The sequence below is a fragment of the Aulonocara stuartgranti genome (genome assembly GCF_965226115.1).
Source record: "Aulonocara stuartgranti genome assembly, chromosome: 2".
Lineage (NCBI taxonomy): Eukaryota > Metazoa > Chordata > Actinopteri > Cichliformes > Cichlidae > Aulonocara > Aulonocara stuartgranti.
In genome coordinates this window covers 27,408,033-27,423,209 of record NC_138940.1, presented here as the reverse complement: position 1 = coordinate 27,423,209, position 15,177 = coordinate 27,408,033, and the positions used below count along the sequence as shown (strand labels likewise).

Below are 15,177 nucleotides of genomic sequence, written 5' to 3'. Positions count from 1 at the left end.
TTGTACTTAGAGTGTCTCCTGCAGGACATTATTCAAACACACACACAGGCGCTACAAAGTCCATAAGACAAGAGTAGGCTGAACACATACGTCCTCAGATGCGGCAGCTCGCTGAGGGTACTCAAGGTTGTATTATAAGATAGGAAGTGAAACCAGTGATATTTTGACCTCACCATATGTACTCTAAGATAAAATCTTTGAATTCAACAGAACGGGAAGCTACAGCATAGACACTATGCATATGGCATGAATTAAAATCCCATTTGTGCACTTTAAGCAGAGTAGAAGACCACATTAATGACTGCACGCTTAGAAGTAGGCCATGTCCAAACACTGCAGGCAAATTTGGCCTCGGGTTGTCTGCACTTCCTCAAAAACTGCACCAAACACACACTGGATGCTGAATCTCCCTTCCTATTCTGTGCCTACTCTGCACCAACGAAGCCCAGAGCAATGACAGCACATACTGTAGATACTGTATGGGAACCCATGCATAACTTTGATCACACATCTACACTGATTTCCAAATTCTTCTAAAATAAACTCGCCTTGATCTGCCTCTCTTTTACCCTTTTTCTTATTATTATTTTTCGCCTGTTTTTCTAAACATCCTTTCCTGTTCCGTGTTTCATTAGCAACCTAAGGGGGGGTAAAAACTAACATCCACTAACATCTGGATGTTAGCTAGCTCGAATGAAAAGTCATATCAGATCAGATCCCGCTACATCAAATGAAACTGGAGGGTACATTATTTATTCATTTCACTGCTGACATCCAAACCATGCCCTAAACGGTGACACTTTGAAAACTATTCCTCTGTGCCTGAACTGCGCTGATACGAGTGCAACTAGCGGGGGCTCGCAGAGGGAAGGGAGTTTTATGTTCCTTTTACCAGGGATGAATGTAGAGGAGACAGAACAACGGGGCCATTGTTGTTTTCTAGCTTAAGAGCCTTGGAGCTTCTGCGAGGAGCAAACACAACAATGAGAGTGCCTCCATGCCTGCTGTAAAATTTCATGTGACTACAAGGCCTTCCCGCAATTTTCACAGACACTAAAAGCAGAGCCCTTAGGACCAAAAATGGCATGTCAACTGTTACCAATACAACTGCTACCCTTTTGGTGAATGGAAACTCTATGTAGGTAAATCTCAGTGTGGGTTTGTGTGCCAGGTGATTTGTTTTTGGGGTTGTTGTTTTTTTTAAATATATGTTTTGCAAAAATTGTGTGAAAAATAATAAGGAAACTTTTACTCTAGCTTTTATTCAGAGTTTCTTTGTATTGTCAGCACAAAAAGGGAACGCTTTAATTTTGCAGGAACAAAAGCGCCCGTTGTTGCAATTAATGCACCTTTCAAACTCAATACTATACTTTTCTAGAACTAAAAAAAAAAGAGAGAAACGATGCACCTCTTGCAGAACCTAAGAGCTGCATGATTGCCTTTTACATCCAGAGGTTAGCATCGCCAACTTGGTATGCAGACAAGCTCCAAGAAAGAAATCCACGTGTGATGGATACAAAGAAAAGGTTTTCAGAAGAGGGGAGAGTCTCCTCTGTGTAGGATTAAGCGCTTTAGATGTAATGATGAGAGAGGCCCTGTTTTTATTTGTTTTCAAAAGGCATTTTGCTCTTAATGGAATAGCGTCTGCTTTCCGTCTCCGGAGGATACGAATGCTCATCAAACACCTGGCTTTGTCAAACAATCCATAAACTCTTAATGCCACACGGCAATAGATAGTTGCTAGACAGGTTCAGAGCAAGGGAGAAAAAAAAATCAATGACAAGGTATACCAATTTACAATGTCATTATAGTGCAAAAGGTTTTATATCATACTCTTTTGCTCTGTGATCCCAGACCATTAAGGGACTGCTCATGTTTTGGGAAGTTCCAGCTCAGAATTCCTTGGTGGGATTCTCGCGCTTCCTATCAATATCTGAGGCGGTGGCTGCCAGAAGATTTGGTAGCACTCGATGCCCAGGGCTGTAAATCTGGGCCAGGGGTTGTGTGGGATGCTCAGATAAATGGGTTGGGCTTTGTTTTATTGCAGCGCTGCTTGTCTTAACTTTCTGTGTCTACCAGGGATTTAGAAAATGTGCTACTGTCCTTGGGCCTCTCTCTGCAACAGCAGCTCTGAGTCGGGTTTGAGTCAGCCCTGGTGCCCCCAGATTACATAAATATCCTCTATAAGCCATTCACTACTATATCCGCGCGCTACTGTTTTGGTTGCTTTTTTTATCTCCGGCAGCATTTTGTTGTTTTTGCACGAGTACGGGGTGCAAGTTTCAGATTAAAAAGCAGAGGAAGCAGAGGATCCTCATTTAACCCAATTTGACGATTCCTCTCACACTGCGTCGAACATTTTGAAAGACCTTTACATGTGATGCAGCTGTTTGTCATTTGTGTGCAGCTAAGCATCAATATAAAAGAAAAGTGGGCCACGGAGACACAAAGCACAATTATCCCTGAGGAAATATGTCACTTTTCCAACGTCCTTTGTGATAAGGTTCCTTTATTCATTCTTCTTTCAAAAAGCACAGTGGGGAAACAAAGGCAAAGATATGGCTTATTAGGTCAGTTTATTATTATTTTTTTGTAAATATATATACAAACTGATCTTGGATCTGCTGGATAAATCACATGGGTATCATTAGAATCAACCCCGAGGAGTCTCCAGCTGCAGCGTGTTCGTGTGTGTTTAGGATGGCTCATGACTTTCTGGTGTTTTTTCAACATCCAATCAAGTAAAGCGATGTGTAGCAGTCCTACTGAAATGCATCTGTACTCTTGCAGAGCTCTGATGCCTTTTTGCACTGTAAAACACACACACTTCTTCATTTAAATAATTTATTTCAGAAGCAGACTTAGGAGACAGCTCGGTCATACAAATCAAGAGGAGGCTCAGAGAATGCAAACTCGTTACCCTGCCCGATTGTTATCCTTTAGCATAAGCTAACCTTAACCCTAACTCTATTGGACATCGCAATATTTAACGTATTAGTGGGTGCCAGGCTCCCCCCCCCCTCCCAAAAAAACAAAAAGCTTCAACAATAAATCCGTATTTGGAGTTAAGGCTTCTGTAGAATTTTAAATGTGCAAAAAATTTGAGTGAAGCAGGTTTGGATTCAAAGAGGATGTGATTAAAGAGCATATGAGATGAGAATGCCAGTAAATTCTGGGGTGTCAGAAAACACTGAATGATTTAATAATATGGTATGGAGATCTGCCTCAATCAAAAAAAAAATCTTCAAATAAAAAGAGGTAATGAAGAAAAACTTCAGGATACAGTTGACTAGGATTTGTATTCTGCTTGTTTGTGTACTAGTGTGGGGTTTTCGTTTTGTTTTTTAAAAAAAAAGATAGTAAAGCTGTAGTTGTCCGCAGCATGAATAAAACAAACGTGGATTTTTGTTTGACTGGCTTTCTCCAGCCCAGAGCTCACTTGTCAAAAGGCTTATCCAGGCTTATTTTTCTCCACCCTAGCTATTTTCCTCTTGTTTCTTTTCAATCTCACCTCTTCCTTCTGTCCTCGTTCTTATCCTCTCTGATCCCCTCTCCATTCCTGCTACTCTCAGAGAACCATTTCTATCCAACGGTATCATTTCACTCTTCAGCTTCAGGACTGAACTGCCCACCACTATTATGTCATTCAACACCTGTACTTAAACCGGGTTGAAATTCACGGTGAGCCCAGGGCAATGGAACTACGAGAGAAACTACAGCTCTGGAGTCTCTTGTCCCAAATCTACCTTCCTCTGCTGTAATGACTCGTAAAGACAAAATGCAAGTGCGACTCTTCAGGTTCGCACTGGACAACAAGCCCATGAGGCTCTATTTACTTTTAGCTTATGAAAAGTACAGTATGTTAATAGTCAAGGTTCAAACAGCAACCCACATATTTACAGCTTTCTGCAAATAATATGCGATTATGGGCTTTTGGAGCACATAATTTGGGGCGTTTTAGCAAAACCCTCAAATCTGTGCTACTTAAAGGCTCAGAAGAGCGCCTCGAGGATTCCTCCCTGGTCTTATGTGCTCGCCCACATCACCATACTCCCCAGAAACAAAACTTGTCTTTTTTTTCTAGATTAAAAACCTCAAACCAAGAAGCTCATCAAAATGAGGCTCCTCCCCTCAGCCTCACTTTTTCACTCAAACTATTGTCATAGTGACCTACAGCCACCAATTCATCACAGCTGCCATCTTAGGGGAGTAAGTCGCGAGGCTATTTCTGTAATGACCCAGATTCTCAGGTAAATCTGGATCCATATCATTGTAATGAGCAGCGGCAAATCAAAGGAGAGCATATTAGGTCAAAGAAACGATTTTCTTATTTATGCTCATTTACTTTATGGCTAAACGTTGTGTTATTTAAACTTTAAGACTCATGAAAAGTGTGCATCCTGTATTGAAAACACAATCGATGCCAGAGAAAATTCCCCAGTCTAATTTCCTTTCTTGGTAATTTTGTCAGATTAATATCAAGTCAATTTCCTGGAGCCTGTTCTTACACAGAGTGATGGCATGTTGATGGTATCATTGGAAGAAAGCTATAATTGTGGAGGATGGCTCCTTTTGGGAGAAATATGGGCACAGATGGGCCCTGAGCTTGATAGAGGAATTTCTCTGAAAGGGAAAGGCTATCGGAAAGCATTGCCAAGCTGGCAAGAGATATAAATAGACGACAGCGAGGAGCAGGTCTACATGTAAGCACCAAAATAAACCAGTCCCAAAGTAGGTAGCATCCTATTAAGGCAGAGGGTTTACAATGTCGTTAAGGTAAATTTACAAAACATTATCCAAAGCTGCATAACACTGCATTATTAAGAGAATCTGATTAGATTTGCTTATTACTACTTACTGTTTTATATAATGGCTTGTGCTTGTACACTACAATAGCATTTATAGTGCATTTTTATGGCTTTACTCAAAGCTATGCTTATATATTACATTTATATGATATTTCATTTACATATAAATGTTATTTATTCATTTATTCGCTGAACTGTTACACTGCATTGCACAACAACTAGGCCAAAACACAGTGGACTCCCTCCATCAAAAAGATAGTACAGAAACAACCACTCACTTACTCACATTCACACCTACAGGCAATTCAGTCTCCAGTCAGCTTGATGGGGAGGAAATGCGAGCACAAGCACAGGCAGAGACACCGCTACCACCGAAGACACAAAGGACCCGCGCTCAGTACTGTTTTGGGGGGATTTGAGGGGTTTTAATAACCTGAGGAAGAGTTTACATTCTGCAATTACACACACTTTACACGTGAAATTTTATAGCCTGCTCTGATCTTCTGGTCTGTAAAATAAACGATTAGGGCGAAAACACTAAAGTTAAAGAAGCGCTAAATTTGAATTTCAATGTTTACTGAAACATATTAATGAAGACAATGTAGTTCAGTATTTACTTTTAGGGGTTTTCCTTGATAAAAATCAGTTGCTGTATTTCTACAAACTGCACAGGGACAAAACAAAAGCCCACACATAATATTCTACTGGCCTCAAGACTCCTCAGTGGCTAGCATAGTGAAATGGATAATAAAAGTGAAATAGATAGCGCCTCAGTCAGCAGCAGCTTCAAACAACTCGGAGCTGTGGCTAACCTAATGTACATGCCATCCAAAATACTAAAAACCAACAAAAAAACAAATATCCAAAAAAACAAAACAAATACAAATAAATCCTAATACAGGTGAAAGGTCTGGTGTCTAGATAAAAACACACACAAATAAATGTGTTTACATGATTTCCACATTGTCTTCAGAGAGGAAGGACTAACAGGAGATGAATTAGCATGACACTGGTGCTGAACTCAATGTCAACATTTCACTAAATCTCAAATATAATTTCAAAAAAGTAAAACTTCAATATTTGTTCTCCAGAGTAGCAGATGTATGTGTTTTTGTCCAGGTGAAAGGCAAAAGGAAGGGAGATAATAAAGGAAAGATTATCCTAAAGAACATACAGCAACTGTAATTGAAAACCAACTTGTAGAGCAGAGATCTGCAATTTTATGACGGCTGAACAGTTGCGACGGAAAGTTTGTGCGTGTTGGAGTGTGTGCGTGGGAGGAGAGGGAGGACGGATCTCTATTAATCTCTTGCATTACTGCAGTCATTTCCACTCTCTTCATCACCAGAGCATGTGCTCTTTGAGATTTAAAATATTTAAATCTGTAATCTGTCAGCATTATGAGGTTAACGCACGCCCGCGAGACTGGTGTCCTATCCGTCACTATGCTTTCCACCTCACATGGCCCCCACATATATCACAAGGACCTGACATGGCCTTTTGTAGTTCTGGCTGGAAAAGACTTTGCACCCGATGTCTGTAATTTCTCAACAGCGGAACAGACATGCTGCCGGACCCTAGAGAAAAATTACGGGAAACGTGTGCAGATGAAAAAAAAAGAGAGACAGAGAGAGAGAGAAAAACAAGCTGCAGCACTGTGAAGTGCAAAGAAGCCTCTAATTGTTTCCCCAGTGTCTGTGACCCAGTGACTCTGGAGGAGCTCTTTCTTGTTCTTTTACTACGGGCAACCCAGCATTCATTATTGATTTGGTGGCACAAACTCATAGTCTCACACAACGCGGTCTTATGAGTGGGCTTAAGTGTTCTGTCACTCTGGTGCACAACTACATTAAAGAAATGCTAATACACCTTGTTCCCCACCTAGCTTGCGCACATTGCTATATTTTCCTAAAAACTCTGAATTAATAACCAAGAGTGAATAAATTGAATGGGATTAAGCCTGAACGACAGTGACCTATATATGAATATTAGGTTGATGGAAGACACTCCAACGTAGCCCATTTAGCCAGCTCCATGTCATGTCTTCATACGACAGGCTTTTACTAAGCTCCTTAAGAGCCTGCCCCGGGGGATCTATGGTAGGCTGGAGGTACTGACTCAGGCCTTATCTCCACTAATTTACCCCATGAATTAGACAGCCCCGTCTTTCTGTGTACTGCCAGACCCACACAATACTCACTCCATGTTAAGAAAATGAGGAGAGAAAGGGGCTTAGTGATTGCTTAGTTGGATAAGAAGCTGAGGAATTGACAGAGGAAAGGCACACTCTGCCACTTAAACTTTACCTGGACAGTAACGTTCATCCCCTGGGATTAAAACGTGTTGACTCCCTGTCACTTGTCTCTGTATTTGCAGGGCGGATTAGGTAAAATAAAATGCGATTTAAATCATAAGGATTAAGGTGACTTTTCGAAAACAAACAGGCAGGGTTTCACCCCTGTCGCTCACGACACACAGAAAGAACGATTAACTTCTTTGTTTGTTTCCGGCCGGCCTTACATATTACGATGGCTGACGGATTTTTTACATTTCAAGTGAGCTGGCAAGTCTTTAAAAGCCGTGCATGACTCAGTAGTCAAAGGTCCAGAAATCTATATGTACCGCACATGCGGCAAGCATGCAAATCGCAGTCAGAGTCAACAAATAAATGCAACGGATTTGCAAAATAAAGTCAGTGGAATGTGAAATACGCACTGCTTCAGTGGATTGATTCTTGTATGCCATAGCAAAAAAAAAAAAAAAAGGTCATTTATGTTTGCATGTTACACATGAATGAAAAGAAGTGAACTTTACATAAGCTTACGTAAGCTTAAAGTACAACTTTGCTTTTCCATATCATGATGGTCTCCCGCACCCCGCTCCTGCTGTCTCTCCCTCCATGTGATGCATTTTTAAAAAGTCTCAGTTAAAAGGGGGATACAATCAAAAACAGCTCCTTGCTGCTGCTGCTGCCGCTGCTGCTGCTTATACTGCACGTTCGGCTGTCCCTGATTATAGCTCAGTCGGCTTCGTCCTTGGTCTGTGTGTTATTGAGAGTAAATTGACTAATTAATAAATAATTAATAAGTAGATAACTTCTGGCAGACAGTAAGTGGAGACATACTGTGTGACATCTGCTTTGTAGTTAGAATGGCGATGTCCAAAAGAATCTTGTTTACTAAGCAGACATTGGTCTTTGGCAGGGAAACCTGTTAGTCAGGGGAGATGTTTTTTGGGCCATGAACAATGTAATATCTCAGTTAAATATGTTATGTGCAAAAGACTTGAGGCATATCTTTGTGCCTCGGGCCAAAACCGCTTTGTTAGTCTAACAAACACTCTTTCATCTTTTTACTGATTTAACAAATACGTCTTATTCATTATTGAAACGAGTGTGACACAAGTGTACGGAGCACCGCCGCTTGTTTCGACTAATGTTTAATAGAGAAACTATCAGGGTGTTTTGCAGCGATTCAGTCATATCGAGTGTGATTTAATGATGATGAAGGCGCATCCTCCTGAGCAAACACGAAGAGACAAGTTGATCCTCCTGCATTAGTCACTGTACATCCATGTCTGCGAAAGGCAGGGGGAAAGGGCTCGGGTGACACATCATGAGGCACATTTTTACTTGGTTTTTGAAGATTTGGGCTCTTTCTCAGAGGTCTCTGCGAAACAGCCATTGTGAGAGACCATTAAGACCTCACACGACTCAGAATCATTTACATTTTAAGCAGCAATAACCTAAAAGCTAAATCTGCTCTCTAGATGAGTCTCAAGAAGTAAAATAAGTCTGTAAACTTTATGTCTGTTTGGGCAGGCATTTGTTACCTGTGGATTTTCAAGAGCAGCAGTCAAGCCAAGGCAATTATCCCGCTTGCTTGGTAACGTGGTAATAAGCTAATCTGTTTTAGATTCACAAACATCACACCTCCCCTCTTCCTTTTGTTTGAGCGATGTTGCAACGTTGTGAGAACAGCGCTAGAACAATGACAGGCCTTTCCTTGGCTGCGGGATAAATAGTGATAGGACATATTTTCAGCAGGTCAGAGGTATCCATTTGGGAAATTATTCAGCTCCTGCCTGCTTCGAGACAACACGTCAAACGCAATGAAGAATATTAGAAAACACAAATAACCTTCCACAGCCTTCCTTATATGTGCGACGACACACCGCCGTGTATACACAGAGGAGCACATGTGCTTGCACACCTCTGCCCATGTGTCTGGACGAGAAAGCAATAAGGAGCGCGATGCTTAAAGAGAAACTGAAGGCTAAGGAACAAGAGGACTCTCGGGCCAGAGACCAATGAGCGGCTCATCCATGTTAAGTCAGGCCAAGACACACTCAGGTGTATTCACGTTAGGTCAGCACGAAGCCTCGCTGACCTTTGCAGTAGACAGAGAGTCTCATGGAGCTTTTCTTGAGCAGCCCTGAGACTCACAGGGTAAACAACGGACTCAATGCTGCACTTGTGTGTTTGTGTGTGTGCACGCGCATATGTGTGCACGTGTGTGTCTACGGGAGTGTGTCAGCATGTGTGCCTATCAGTGATCACATGTTGACCGCTTCTCGATGGCCCAACCCCTTCCAGTGTAATCTGTCTAGCAAATGAACACACTGGGAGAGCGCCGTTCTCTGTAATTACTCTCCAACGGCTGAAACCCGAAAGCTCAGTTTTTGTCGTAAATTAAGCTGCCACGATTGTTACACAGCTCAAGTACATCCCAGAAAGAAAAGAAAAAAATCTGAGAAAGGGGTGAAGAATGGATATTAAAACAGCAGGGAGCTTGAAAAAATAGCACTTTGCTCGACTGGAATGCAAACACTGAAGGGTCAGAAAGAGAATTCACAAACAGCAGCACCAGCACCAGCATGCATAATTCTTCACATGATATTGAAGCGCCACTTACAATACAGACACACACCATTCTCCTGCAAATCAAAACTGAATTCGAGGAGCCCTTCTCAGAATTTCACAAGGCCTTTTTTCCCCCTTTTTTGTTTGAAAAAATATGTACGCAACAAAAACTAGAAATTCTACATGTCTGTGTGATTATCATCTATTAGGGTCTTCTTTTATCAGCAGTGTGGTTTGCATGCCAAATAACAGGCTGAATCACTTCCTAAATGTTTAGGTTTCAGGGACACATTGGTTATTCAACTAATCACCATGACAACTCCTGCTTGACATTTCCACTTCCTCCTCTCTCTTTGGAATTCAACTCTCTCTCTCTTAATTATTCTTACTGCCACTGATAACAACCAGACTATTTATTTATAGTATATTTCTGAAGCCATGTGTCCAGGAATTTCAGACTGTATGGGAAAGTAGACGTGTGTGGCCTACAAGATCATTACACTGTTTTATGCACAATAAACTCTTTGCTTTGCAAGCAATATGTTCAGTTCTGCAGCTTTTATAGGTATTAAAGATGGAAAAAACATAACTTTTTCCTGCTTCTTTAAAAATCTCTTTTAATGTGATTAAGCCAAAAGGTTAAAAAGAATGAATAAGTGTCAAGCAGCAAGTAGAATAACCTATATATATATATATATATATATATATATATATATATATATACACACACACACACACACTCTGTCACTCTAAGATGAAAAATGCCCTTTAATAACCAGTTACGCTCACACTGAAGCTTCTATACTGAGCCACTCATCTAATCATCCACAAACCAATTAGGAGAAAATGTTATTAAAAAAGGGAATAGGAATCGGGGGATACCCATGTATCCCCGTGGCAGATTATCCTGCTCATCCTGATGGAGGTCGGTAGCCTGGTGCAAACTGGTCCCAATCATATTTTATAAAAAAAAAAAGAAAAAGAAAAAAAAAGGGACCTTAGATCTGCTTCTAACCTGATCTATTTAAGCCATCAATTCTTTGTTAAATGTACCTTAAAGTTCAGAGCTCGCAGTTTCCGCCCTTTTATTTCTTGTTTTTGCAATAAACGCAACTCATTTGGCGTTTTCGGGGTTTTTCCTTGCTACAGGATGAACAATGACACAGAGCTTGCGCCCATCACGCGCACAAGATGTCTTTATGCCCAAGTAACAAGTGCTCTGGACGTCTATCGCAAGCATTTATTTTCTGCATTGACGTTTGCCGTGCGCTGGTATCGCAACACGCTACATATGACAGTGCGAGGAAAAGATGCAGACAGTTAGCAGCATCCAAAACCCCTGCGTCTAATAAGACTCCGGGTAGTCCGTCCAACTCACAAAATTCGAATGCGTTTTGGAAGTATACGTGCCTCCGTGCCGGGGTACAGCGCTGCGTCGATGTTGCGTTACAAAATAGCTCCCACTCTTAATCTTTTCCACACACGCACACAAATAAAATAGAAGCTTAAGTCGTATAAAATAAATCCAAGTATCCTGATATACCCTCTTTCCCCCCTGCACATCTCCCCAAGTCACTCAGAACGCAGACAGCCTTAGATTTTCTGCCCCTTCTCTAGTTGCTCATCAAGTCTCATGAAATGACTCACCTGCCTTGTCGAGATCTAAATCCCCCCATGCCTTTCTGGAAATAAAAAGCCGGGATAATGTTTCACTGTTTCGGGGTCTTCACTCGCAGTCGAGTCTCTGTACTCCAAATATCCGTATAGTCTGCGCACCGCTTATATGTTTTTCGGGAATGACCTTCCTGTGAAGCGATAACGACTCTCATTATCCTCACTCCGCTGTCATTTTAATGGATTTCTCCCACGTTTTATTTTAGTGATTAATTTTCTTTCTTTCTTTCTTTCCTTTTTTTCCTGCGGGAAGTCTCCTCCTAGTCCTGGTGCGTTTTGCTGCTTTTGCCTTGACTCTTGAGCTCAACACGAGCTTCGCGGGGACGCGCGGCGCTATCCCGTATGAATATTCGGGAGCGCCGATTTGAGATGGAGAAGAGAGTTACTAGGTAACCAAGGGCACACGCATCATACATGAAAAGGAGCAGACGGTTTATGCCTTCCAACTATTCTCTACCTTCTCTGACAGCTCATCAAACACAACCCTTTTTCCCCGGACTAACGTTTCTCACCAGAACAAAATCTATAAGGCAAGTCAGACACGTAGCCTATTTAATAATGACTGTAGAGTTACTGAGGCCTCTGAGAACTTCGTTTTAAATGAAGATTGTATTTCTATGGCAGATTAGCAATTTATAAAGAGGATAAAACGTTAAAGGCATCCAAGCACTTGGATGAAGTCAAAGAAAAAATAAATGAAGTAGAGGTGAGATCTATAAATGCTGAACTGGCTGGTTAGAAATAATTAAATTATCACAGCATATTTTCAGATGGCTCCAGCATTTCTCACTTTATAAATGAACTAGCTATTATAGCTTTTCTTAAGATTTATGTGACATTTATTTAGCTCCCATCTTTACACGAGTCAGTGAGATAATAATATAACACAATGCAGCACAGGTGAGTAAAGATTAGGCCTGGAATCCTTCAGATCCACCAACACTGGATGCCGTATTGAGCTAAGGCAGCTTTTGATTGGTCTCTAAGCATCATAAAAGCCCCCATTTATTCCTGCTGTCAGTTTCCAGTGCAAGCTTTCTATTATAAATCATACTTTACGCCATTATGACATCATCAGGTTAATTCTCTCAGGCTTGACATACCTCCTCCAGAGCTACAGAACTCATTATATAATTGTTTTCAAACAAATACTCATTAAAAGGAAATCATCTTTTTTTTTTCTTTCCAACGCTGATTTTAAAAAGTGTTTGTGATAAAAGGATTACAGAGCAGACAAATGGATAATTTGTGGTTTCAAACATTTTGTTTTCATTACAAGTCATTACATTACCACCTCTATATATCACCGTAACAGTGCCTGAGTAGTTTATGTAGAATATGCTTTATGTTAGCTGCATTGAAGTACATATAACTGGAGATGAATTGGCCAGTGTTGGTGTGGGAAAAGCAGAGAATTTGGGTCCGCGTTTCAGATATGCAAAATAAGATTACATTGATTAGGAGAAAGATAGAAAACTCTGACAAAGAGCAAAAGAAAGAGTTCCTTCTCTGGAACAGACAGGCATGCAATAACTGTCAAATGAATGCTTTTGAGTAAAACATTTAAGTAACTTTCATATAATTTTAATGAAACGAGCTCTCGAGTATTTGCAAACATTTACTGTATTTTCTTGAAACCATAGTGCACCGTTGAAATATTAATGCGAGACTGCAGTGAAAAACAATTCTATGATTTAAGTCTAAGTCATTTTGGGTCTGTAGTCGCTATATAATAATATGGAACAGTTTATCTCAACACATCTGCTCTCTCTATTGATATTTTAAAATCTCCCATCGCTTCTCATTGGCCACCTCACTGAGATCGATACTGTATCATCTGTTGTTCCTCTTTTTTCCTTGTGTTCTGCTGTTTACATTTTATTTTGTTACCCGTTTCCTCTTCTCAGCTTACTGAAGTTGTAATATGGCCAATAGTAATTATTTCAGTTGTCAAAAAAGTAATACAAACATTAGTTCTGAGATGAACCATAAAAAGCAGTCCTTCCAAATTCGCCGCAGCATTACAAAGAGTCCTCTATAACGATCTGAATTAACCTATCTATGAAACACTAAAAAAAATAGCGTTGACTGCGTTTTAGGACAGTTTAAATGCAAATAAAAGAAACACTATTCCACTTAAGTGTACCACATAAAACAGGTAATACTAAGTGCAGGTCTAATTAGAGGTATAATAGTCACTTGTACATTTTAAGAGAAAGCTGGAAATCACTGAAATCTAATTTGGTGTTTGGAACAGAAACCAGCATACACATGACTCTTGTGAGCAGAGACCTTTTAATTATAGAACAGCAAGGGGTTGATGCTGCTGCTGCTGCTTTTCCCCCCACTGATGTTCAACACTCACACAGTGTAAAATACAAAAAAAGGGAAAGAAAAGGAAGGGGGGGGGGGGGGGGGGTACTGACACAAACAAACCGGAGTGCAATGCATCCACAAGACATATTGTTTTTGAGCAAGACGCTCAATCATGACGCACTGTTACTTTTATGAACCAGTCAGCTGAAAAAAAGAAGAGCAAAAATTCAAAGGGTACTCTAAAGCGTTGTAACCCTTTACCGTCTAATGTTGAGGGATAACTTTGCGTGTGCTCAGTTCCAAGTTTTAAAGGTGGGCACAGTAAAGTCATTCATTCACAAGGACATTTTTTTCTTTCCAAAGGAGAAAGTCAGCTCCATGCAAACAGATGAATGTTGCCTGAGGCAACCGGATGGGTTACATCAAACGCACACTCAGAAAAACTATTTATGCCTTAGAAGTGAGTCATGTGAACATTACAGAAATGCAGGAATATCAACAATTCACTGTCCCGAGACTGTTTTCTGACATTTTTTGCAACACTGTTTTCAAAAATATTAAGTTTTAGAGCACTGTCTACATCAATAACAATACACGCAGCACCCACATGAGAGGGAAACAGGTGGAATTGAGTGTGAGTGGGATGGGATTTTAGATGTACACATAAAAGCTTCTTATGGGAGTGCAATACTGACTATGTTCAAATATCATTTAGTCTTCGGCTGAATGAAGTAAAACAGCTCTTTGTGGACAAAACAGGAATGCAAACAGCTGGGGTTGTCTAAAAAGTAAATCAGAGCTTTTCTTTTTTTTCTCAGTTGTCTTGACCACATGTTTTGAAAATGATGACATTAGTCAAAAAACATAAAGGGAAATAGTTCACGGAGCAGAGCAAATAAAGAAAAACCCACATACATATAAAAATAGATAAAAATAGAGTTCATGTCTGTCAAATGTGATTGGGCCCTTCTTTAGAAAAATATGTCTAGCAGGAAATACAAGAAGGAAAAGACAAGTAAATGAGACAGGCGAGCAGGACGAGAGTCAGCAGAACAAAATTCTGATGACCACTGCTGTATATTAACAAAGAATTGAAACCCAAATGTAAAAAACAAAAACCTAAACAAAATGATTTGCAAATTATTGATTACTATTGGGGGCGATCGTGGCTCAAGGAGTTGGCAGTTCATTTTGTAACCGGAAGGTTGCTGGTTCGAGCCCCGGCTCGGACAGTCTCTTGTGTCCTTGGGCAAGACACTTCACCTACCGCCTACTGGTGATGGTCAGAGGGGCCGATGGCACGATATGGCAGCCTCGCCTCTGTCAGTCTGCCCCAGGGCAGCTGTGGCTACAACTGTAGCTTGCCTTCACCAGTGTGTGAATGTAAGAGTGAATGAATAGTGGCATTGTAAAGTGCTTTGAGGGCCCCGAAAAGCGCTACATAAATGCAATCCATTATTATTATTATTTAAAAACAATATTTTGTTTAAAATGTGCAAAGGCAATATGGTCAATGTA

At 40.6% G+C, this 15,177-nt stretch overlaps 1 protein-coding gene across 2 annotated transcripts in view; it reads right to left on the bottom strand.

The window, feature by feature from the left end:
* nlgn3a (neuroligin 3a) overlaps positions 1–11,670 on the bottom strand; it is a 137,704-nt gene extending 126,034 nt beyond the window's left edge. Inside the window, exon 1 of one of the 2 annotated variants that reach the window (XM_082506825.1) lies at positions 11,317–11,670. The gene's annotated coding sequence lies outside the window, so the exon portion shown is untranslated. Of the gene's footprint in view, positions 1–5,106; positions 5,173–11,316 lie in introns of those variants that run through there. The other variant, XM_082506826.1, reaches the window with a different exon arrangement.
* Between the last annotated feature and the right edge of the window lie 3,507 nt (positions 11,671–15,177).